This window comes from Schistocerca americana, chromosome 9 (assembly GCF_021461395.2).
Source record: "Schistocerca americana isolate TAMUIC-IGC-003095 chromosome 9, iqSchAmer2.1, whole genome shotgun sequence".
Lineage (NCBI taxonomy): Eukaryota > Metazoa > Arthropoda > Insecta > Orthoptera > Acrididae > Schistocerca > Schistocerca americana.
In genome coordinates, this window is record NC_060127.1 from 9,162,741 (window position 1) to 9,173,344 (window position 10,604).

Sequence of the window (10,604 nt, forward strand, 5' to 3'; positions counted from 1 at the left end):
CAACTGACACATAGTCAGAAAATATTCTTCTTGCGGAACACAACTACCTCTTTATTCAGAGGAAGTAATGAATACTGTTGGTGGGAGATCTCAAATTTATTCTGTATTTGTAGACAGCCAGAAACCTTTTGATGCCGTACCTCACATCCAGAATCTCATCAAACTGCGTGCCTGCGGATTTTCGTCTCAGTTGTGCGACTTGATTCATTATTTCCTTTCAGAGAGGTCTTGTTGGAATTTGAGCTTCCTGCCATTTTCTGGGGGAAGGGGTTAGGTTAGTGGAGGTAGCCAAATTGACCTCCTTCCCGCCAAAATTCAAACTTCCCTCCAAAATCCGCCATCTCGAATGACATCTTAGCCCCGATCTCGGATGACACCATGCGCTGTTGCCAAGTCTACAAGCCGCCATCTTGGATGACGTCATCGTCGCCATCTTGGATACATCTGGCAACAATGGACTTTGGGGTGGTGACTGCTCTGTCCCCCTACTATTATCCCCATACACGGCGCAAATACATCTGTTTGCCTCCACTGCTGTCAGCCCTCTACTGAACCTAAAAAGAAGAACATGTCAGAAGCGTTCGATACCTCCACTTGGCACTCCGTTCTCTTGCGTGCACAGTTACAATCACTACCTCCAGATGACAATGTGTAAACTCAAATGGCAGTAGTGAACTATAAACAAAAAGTTCCATTCGATAAATGAAGTTACAGGTACTGTAATATCAACAGGAAAATGAAAAACCCTACGAACTTACGCACTAACCTAAATACTTATGCCACCTCGACTGTAGCACCAGTACCAACAAACAATTTATTCAGCCTTAAAATACGGCACAACACACACACACACACACACACACACACACACACACACGCACACACGCACACTTCCAAATTCCGAACACGTCACACTCTTGATGGGTGTGTGGTAGCTGAGCCGCGCCACGAATCTATAGGTCGCATCGCGCTCTCAGCTGTAGTCGTCTTTGGCCAGAGGGCGTGGCTGTCGGCCTGGTACGCCACGCCAGCAGGGGGCTCGCTCTATCGAGTTTCCACGGTGGGGCTGTGAAGTTACAGTTGGACGGCGGTCGAGCTTAGGCTTGTCCTGCGCACCTACGTCACGTATTCTCTAACAGCCAATGAGCGTTCATTGTTCTGACCACTCTGCTGTGAATGCCGTAGCCAATGCGAGCATTAAATGCGATCGTAGAGAGTTGTTTACTGAATTTCGGTTCCATTTGTTGCGAGATGTCATGGCTGATTGTGGCGATGAGTGACTAATTCTGCGTAAGCAAGCGGGAGGAATAATTCGCAGGATATACGGTTTGCTCAGGTGGAAAGTACGCACACGCCCACACCGCAAATGTCGCTCGGAATCGTCAACAAAGCAATTCCCGTCCGTGCCTCGGTATGCGCGAACCGCCATCGTTCGTGGATTCGGGCTACAACTGAGGAGCAGAGCCGGGGGTGGGGTCGCAATTTCACTCGGCGTTGGCTCGAGTGCCCTCATATTCTGCATCCGTAGTTCGTCTCCGAAATCCTTCCCGGTGCAGACGTGTGTGAGCGTACAAGCTGTGTGTGTGTGTGGGGCGGGAGGGGGGGGGGGGGAAGAGCGGTAGTTGTTCGCCACAGAGCACGTGGCTGGCGGCTGCTAGGGGCCATGGCAAGCGGCTGGCGACTACGCCGCCTCAGAAGAACTCGTGCGAGAGCGTAAGGCCGTGCTGGAGCGCTTGGAGGAATTTATAAACCAGAGAAAAGTTGATAAACCACGGAGGTGCGAGTTGGCACTTAATGGACAGAAAAATATGTAAAGCTAAATTATCTAGATGCCCCACAAAAATATATAACAGTTTAAAAGTTATTGTTGTCTTAAAAATTGTAAATTTATGAAAGTTCAAAAGCTAATATCTCGGCAATGCTTTGGCCGATTCACATGAACAAATTGTTTACGGATGCGGCTAGTAGAGCTGCATCGAGCAATCATAGCCGATTTAGCATAGTGTGTACCATTTTTGAATGAAAGGTCGGAATATGGGATTCGACTGAGAGAATCTGTGTTTTTGGTAATAAATAAATTTAAAGAGACGCAACTAGCGGCAGCATTCTAAAGTTTAAAGAGGTAGATGAGTAATTAAGTATGTATTTTTATTTGTTTGTGTTTAGTATAAAAAATCCTGGAAAAGCAAAATCACGCCACAAGAACATATTTTTTTAGAAAACGGTGGCAGACGCAAAACCTTGGGCTTTAAATTGTTATTGCCTGGAAAATTTCCATATTTTTCAATATGTCGTGTATGTTTTTGTGTTTACTTTTAGAATATTCGTAATTTTCGTCAAACATTGTCTTGAGTTAGGCAGTCGTTTCGAGGGTGGATAGGGTGGCCATCTTTGATGACGGGAGAGTTGGTTTTGAGCGACGCTAAGAGCCGGACATGCCGCGCATCTGGGGGTAGCAGTGGGTTGGTAGCCACGTTCAGGGACAAGTATGTATGTAGCGACGTTCGAAAATCTTCAAATGTGTGTGAAATCTTATGGGACTTAACTGCTGAGGTCATCAGTCCCTAAGCTTACACACTGCTTAACCTAAATCATCCTGAGGGACAAATACACACATCCATGACTGCAGCGTCTTGGACCGCTCGGCTAATCCCGTGCGGCATAGCGACGTTCGAAAACTATCAAGTTGAGCGCAATATAGTGGTTTAGGAAGCAGACAACAGTTTATTTTGTCAACTGTGAGCAGACTGTTGAGTTCTGTGATCGCGACGTACGAATTTTATAGCGAAGTGATGTAGCATCAGTTATTAACGGCTGCCCTTAAGTAGAAGCCCCTCTGACTGCATTTTAAGTGTTTACTCAATGTACTGAAGACTATTAGTGGAAAAATAGACAAACTACTTGTTCAAATTATAAATCAACGTGAGTGACTGAATATTTTTTAAAATTCACCGCAGTGCCTGCCTACATTGTTTTTCATATTTTATTTAAGCTTAAGAAATTGAGTTTACAACAGGTGTGATCTGGCACCCTATGACGGAAAACGTAGCCAAACATTGACACCAGCCACATCTCTGGGCCGCTCAATTAAGCTGAGTGTAACAAATATATATTTTTTCGTGCCATGGCATGTGGGGGCTCGAGCCAAACTACTCAAACTTCAATGTGTAGTGGCCGGTACCGTCGTACGGGGCCAGTATTACACTGGAGACCGCAGTGGAGCAGGCTGCGAAAAGTTAGGGCCGGTTTCCATACGGGATACCGCGTTCAGGCTGTCTTTCGACTGTGCTCCGACTTTGTCACGAAGCATGGAATCGCGACTGAACTCATCCTATTCACTTTGCACAGGCATCAAGTACCTAGTTTCCTCTCAGCCTGCTGTGTTCACGCTGTGCGCTTGTCGCGCTGTAGGCTGTCCGTGGGGAGGTCGATCCACGGCAGGTGGCAGGTGTGCAGCGGGAACACTGTTCGTGACGTGGAAGCCACATCGAGGCGTGGGAATGAGCCCCCCCTCCCTCCCACTGTAAGGGCTGCCATCCTTTGTTCACGTTCTGTGCTTCTGCTTCCGCATAACTCGCATAACCAGTGATCTCTATACCAGCTGGATGTTGAACTTCAGTTGTCTGATCGTGCCAAGCATAGATGCTCATATTTCATTTCTTGCCAAACTACAATATGGCTGCTAGGAAATGTCACAAGAATAGGAAAAGAAAATACTTTTCGATTCCGCTCTCACATCAGCCTATTACATCACATTTTGACATAAAGTTGAAAACAAGACATCAGTCTACAGCGTAACAGTCTCCTCAAACGCCTCTCTGGTCGAACATGGAGATTAGACCCTTCCACTATCCTACATACCTATAAGTCCCTCATCCAACCCATCCTATGTTATGCCCACCCTGCTTGGATCTTTGCCCCCCACCTACTACAAATCCCTCCAAATCCTTGAGCACCATGAACTCCGCCTCTATTATCGCACCCGTCTCCCGTCCCCCCACACGGATCCTTTATGATATGATTCCCTTCCCTCACCTCCTCCTGTTCATTGAGAGAATACGGATCCTATACATCTTCCGCAAACTGGATCCCCCCATCCTTTGGTTTCCCCCCTCCTCTCCCACCCTACCCCGCTGCCACACCTGTACCACAGTGTCACGCCTGGTCTCCATCTCCACACGCTACATACTCTCACCCAAGGTGGCTTCCACCAACTCTCCCTCCCGGATGATGTCCTCGAGCCTTCCATCTACCCGTCCTACCAGATCTAATCTCTCCTTCCCTCCCCCCTTCCCTTCTTCCTCCTTTTTCCCTGGCAAACGCCTTCTTTCTCCTTTTCACGTCTCCCCCCCTGGGCTTCCAGCTCCTTTCCTTCTCCCCTCCACTGCCCCCTCGTACCCCCTCCTGGTTTCCCGATACTATCACTCCCCCTCCCTTTTCTTGCGCCCCTCCTCCCTTCACCTGCTGGTAGGTCCCATTCAGTGCAGTGATTTTTAACGTTTTCATTGTAGGGTCCGTGCTTCTCCAGTGCTGCGTGCAGTGCTACGTTCTACCAGCACGAACAGTGTCACTAACATTATTCATTTGTGTTCCGACTGTGGTGTTTCTTTGTTTTCGTGTCGACTCACAGTGTTCATTCTCAGCAAGTGTGTGCGGCTCTCGTCTATGTTGTTTTTAAATCTATTATTTCTGCTCACCTATTTTCGTTCGTGTTTATTCATCACTTTATACCATTCTATGGTGTGTGTTCTTTTCTCATTTGACTACGCTTTTTCTGTAACTCTCTTGGTTCAAGTGCGGCGTATTGTGCCGCTGTCAACCCCCCCCCCCCCCCCCCCCCCATTTTGGGGAGTGAAATAACAATAAAGAGAAAAGAAAAGAAATCAGTCTGCAGTTCTTTGTCACGTACAGACCGATGGAAATTTGGGTGCGAAACTACAACATGGCGGACGATGCAAAGCACATGAATCTGCAGGCATGCTGCAGTTCTACACTCAGAGATCAGATTTCTGCATCCAGGTCACATAGAGATCACTGGCATAAAGATCAGAAGGATCGCCGATTCCTTTTGTTGTGGTGAGAATGGAATGCGAATGCCCTTATACACCAGAAGTAGTCTTTACTCATTTCAAAATAGAAAAAAAAACAACAAAAAACAAGCCATCCGCAACACTAAGCGAACTGCAGCACACACAGCTTAAGTGCAATGATTTTGCATTGGTTGGCAGTGGTAGCTCAGGCCTGACCTGTACTGGTATCTTACACAACACTCTGCACCTACAACTGCCACGATATAGTCTCCACATAACAACACTTGTTCAGCAGGTACCAGAACCCTACTATTTGTCGCAGAAAGAGTATGACTACACTCTTGTTAAGACAATAAGCTTAAAAAATACAGTAATTATAGGTTTTGTATTTAAGACTGTTCGTGTTACTTTTTTGTTGTAATTGCTGAAGCTACCACTGATAATATTTTGCTTACTTGTACGTCATGAATGCACAAGCAAATGAGCGCCACTGAGGTGCTACTTTATTCGAACTCGTGCTAGACGCAAAAACACATGTGACCAGGCTGCAAAGTACATAAAGAAATGAAGACTGGACGATGAAACGCAGTTTTTAATTTCATTTCTTCAAAACCATGGGACCTTTGCCAACATTCAAAGTTCTCTAGACGATGGAGTCAATGGAGAAGAAAACGAGGATGCTGAGGTAGGTCCACCCCTGGGGTATCCCAGTACTTCCTCTCCTACAAGTTCTACAACATTAAGGCGTGCTGCCCAGACAAACAGAAGCCAAAGGTCTTCGATCTCGCGTGGAAGCGCTGGTACCAATCTGGAAACTGCACTCACTGATTCTGTAGGAGCCCCGGCAGCCGCACCAAACGCCAGAGAAGAGAAGAAATTTAATGACAGTTTTCGTAGATAAAAAACACACAGTGATGTTTTTTCCGGAGCTCAGGAAGAAAGGACTGCAATAAATACTTGTACTAAAACTCACTGTAAAATACTTAACGAATTTCAGAGGATAATCGGCGAGTCTATTGCATATCGAGCAGAAATCTCTCCCTTCGTCTCTGGCTCTCAATAGAGGCTGAACCCGGTGACTACGTTTCTGTCTTTCCCGCCCTTGCTTTCTCCTCAACAAAACTAAATACACTGATGAGCCAAAACATTATGGTCATAACACCTGGTTTGTCCTTTAATGGAACGAAATACATCACAAACTCTGCGTATCAGGGAGCGGACAGTTTGTTGGTAGGTTTGTGGAGGTATGTCTACGCGCATGTCATGTACTTCGCGTAAATAACGGGCTACCGATTTAGGTACGCGATGATGTCGTTGAGTAAACATGTGAAGTCCACAGCTCGTGGTATCGCGGTCGCTTTCTCGCTTCCCGAGCACGGGGTCCCAGGTTCGATCCCCGGCGGTGTCAGGGATTTTCACCTGCCTCTAGATGATTGGGTGTTTGTGTTGTCCTCACCATTTCATCATCATTCACGAAAGTGGCGAGTTTGGACTGAGCAAAGGTTTTGTACGGCCGCTGATAACCGCGCAGTTGAGCGCCCCACAAACCAAAAGTCATCATCATCATCATCATCATGATCGTAAACATGTGAACACGTAGGGGAGGCCTGCTGCGGAGCCGCATGTTCAACGATGGAAAACGAACGGCGTGCCCCGAAACACTTGTGCGTGCACCAGCATTCTGCTTTTTCGGCAGAGATGCCACAGATCACAGTTTATCCTGCTTCACAGAGCAGACGACTCTCCGAACCGCGCGTTCTCTGAGGAGTCGTGGACGATCAACCATTTAGCGCCTAGTGGTATTTTCACTGTCCTCCTCCCTCTTTCCGTAAATGCTCACGACAGTACCACGTCATTCTTATTTACTGTCTTGCCATGCAACTTGTGTACATTTAACTCACCTTGTCAAAGAACTTGATCCTTATTAAAACATTCGTTCCACTGGATGCGTAGCGCCTATACTTCAGTTATTTTACTTAAATCTCTACAACTTCGATTTATGATAATTCAGACCGAGGTCTCTACTTCAAGCGCTAGCCCACTTACGTTAATTACAACTGTTGGGGTTTTAAATAAATTGTAATTATGTATTTTATCCATGTTATACTTGTTGAGTAATTTAAAACGAGTGCTCTAACTCCTAGACAACGGAGAAAAGAACAGCAATCGATTGCGAAATCCGTCGTTTTATTACGACAGATCTAGATTTCAAGTGCTTCAGTGCTAAAACTTACAGAACAGTAGAATCAGAAACAAATACACACATAAAAAAAAGTTTTGCATCACCCCAGTTCCCAGAACTCCTGACGATAGACGTTGACTGTGGATATTATGCCACAGACACAGTCCCTTTGGCTGTTCAGAGATGTCACTAAACCCTCCCGAAGATGTAAACAACCATGCATGAGCAGCGCCTATTAGACGAAGGGGGTCCGACAGCCGATAAGTTCCGAACATTCCACCAGGAACGAGGTACACGGCTCGTGTTGTCTGTACTTCAACAATGCCTAGACGGTCAATACCACGGTTCGATAGCGCCCTCATTGTTACTTATCGCCAGGAAAGACTCAACAAGGGAAGTGTCCAGGCATCTAGAAGTGGTCCAAAATGATGTTGTTCGAACAAGGAGATACACAGAGACAGGAACTGTCGATGACTCGCCTCGCTCAGGCTGAACAAGGGCTACTACTGCAGTGGATGACCGCTATCTATGGATTATGGCTAGGAGGAACCCTGACAGCAACGCCACCATGTTGAATAATGCTTTTCGTGCAGCCACAGGACGTCATGTTACGACTCAAACTGTGCGCAATAGGCTGTATGATGCGCAACTTCACTCCCGACGTCCGTGGCGACGTCCATCTTTGCAACCACGACACCGTGCAGCGCGGTACAGATGGGCCCTACAACACGCTGAATGGACCGCTCAGGATTGCCATCACGTTCTCTTCATCGATGAGTGTCGCATATGCCTTCAACCAGACAATCGTCGGAGACGTGTTTGGAGGCGACCCGATCAGGCTGAACGCCTTAGACACACTGTCCAGCGAGTGCAGCAAGATGGAGGTGTCATTATGTGGGGCCCACGTACGCCGCTGGTGGTCACGGAAGGCGCCGTAACGGCTGTACGATACGTGAATGCCATCCTCGGACCGATAGTGCAACCATATCGGCTGCATATTGGCGAGGCATTCGTCTTCATGGACACAATTCGCGCCCCCATCGTGGACATCTGAATGACTTCCCTCAGGATAACGACATCGCTCGACTAGATTGGCCAGCATGTTCTCCAGACATGAACCCTATCGAACATGCCTGGGATAGATTGAAAAGGGCTGTTTATGGACGACGTGACCCACCAACCACTTTGAGGGATCTACGCCGAATCGCTGTTGAGGAGTGGGACAATCTGGACCAACAGGGCCTTGATGAAATTGTGGATAGCATGCCACAACGAATACAGGTATGCATCAACGCAGGAGTGCGTGTTAGTGGGTATTAGAGGTACCGGAGTGTACAGCAATCTGGACCACCACGTCTGAAGGTCTCGCTGTATGTTGGTACAACATGGAATGTGTGGTTTTCATGAGCAATAAAAAGGGCGGAAATGTTATGTTGATCTCTATTCCAGTTTTCTGTACGCATTCCGGAACTCTCGGAACCGAGGTGATGCAAAATTTTTTGGTGTGTGTATATGATAGTTAACATCGAGTCGTAAGCGTCAACAAAAGCACGATAGAGTTACGTACCTTATAACGACGGGCGACGTTAGTCCAAAGTGTCATGAAGTAAACAATATTGGTTGATCTAAAACGTACATTAGTCTAATATGAACTAAAGCCTTTTCTTACATGGTTGAACAGGAAGAAAATGTGACGTCAGAGACGTGCAGTGCCCTCTATTGAGGCAGCGGTTAACACTCCTGGAAATGGAAAAAAGAACCCATTGACACCGGTGTGTCAGACCCACCATACTTGCTCCGGACACTGCGAGAGGGCTGTACAAGCAATGATCACACGCACGGCACAGCGGACACACCAGGAACCGCGGTGTTGGCCGTCGAATGGCGCTAGCTGCGCAGCATTTGTGCACCGCCGCCGTCAGTGTCAGCCAGTTTGCCGTGGCATACGGAGCTCCATCGCAGTCTTTAACACTGGTAGCATGCCGCGGCAGCGTGGACGTGAACCGTATGTGCAGTTGACGGACTTTGAGCGAGGGCGTATAGTGGGCATGCGGGAGGCCGGGTGGACGTACCGCCGAATTGCTCAACACGTGGGGCGTGAGGTCTCCACAGTACATCGATGTTGTCGCCAGTGGTCTGCGGAAGGTGCACGTGCCCATCGACCTGGGACCGGACCGCAGCGACGCACGGATGCACGCCAAGACCGTAGGATCCTACGCAGTGCCGTAGGGGACCGCACCGCCACTTCCCAGCAAATTAGGGACACTGTTGCTCCTGGGGTATCGGCGAGGACCATTCGCAACCGTCTCCATGAAGCTGGGCTACGGTCCCGCACACCGTTAGGCCGTCTTCCGCTCACGCCCCAACATCGTGCAGCCCGCCTCCAGTGGTGTCGCGACACGCGTGAATGGAGGGACGAATGGAGACGTGTCGTCTTCAGCGATGAGAGTCGCTTCTGCCTTGGTGCCAATGATGGTCGTATGCGTGTTTGGCGCCGTGCAGGTGAGCGCCACAATCAGGACTGCATACGACCGAGGCACACAGGGCCAACACCCGGCATCATGGTGTGGGGAGCGATCTCCTACACTGGCCGTACACCACTGGTGATCGTCGAGGGGACACTGAATAGTGCACGGTACATCCAAACCGTCATCGAACCCATCGTTCTACCATTCCTAGACCGGCAAGGGAACTTGCTGTTCCAACAGGACAATGCACGTCCGCATGTATCCCGTGCCACCCAACGTGCTCTAGAAGGTGTAAGTCAACTACCCTGGCCAGCAAGATCTCCGGATCTGTCCCCCATTGAGCATGTTTGGGACTGGACGAAGCGTCGTCTCACGCGGTCTGCACGTCCAGCACGAACGCTGGTCCAACTGAGGCGCCAGGTGGAAATGGCATGGCAAGCCGTTCCCCAGGACTACATCCAGCATCTCTACGATCGTCTCCATGGGAGAATAGCAGCCTGCATTGCTGCGAAAGGTGGATATACACTGTACTAGTGCCGACATTGTGCATGCTCTGTTGCCTGTGTCTATGTGCCTGTGGTTCTGTCAGTGTGATCATGTGATGTATCTGACCCCAGGAATGTGTCAATAAAGTTTCCCCTTCCTGGGACAATGAATTCACGGTGTTCTTATTTCAATTTCCAGGAGTGTAATTAAGTAACAGCGAAGTTATACAATTAAAACAACTTTTTCGATGTTCTGAACAATAAAATCACAAGTGACAGTTACATTATTGAAAACAGATCACTTGTGTGGAGCCGTAAGTGCAGCACGCTCAGTAACAGTAAGTACAGGAGAGTATTACTTACTTGCCTGATTAAGACGTCAGTCTTCTAATACAGTTTGATTATCTACTTTATTACTGGACATTACTATTAATATTGT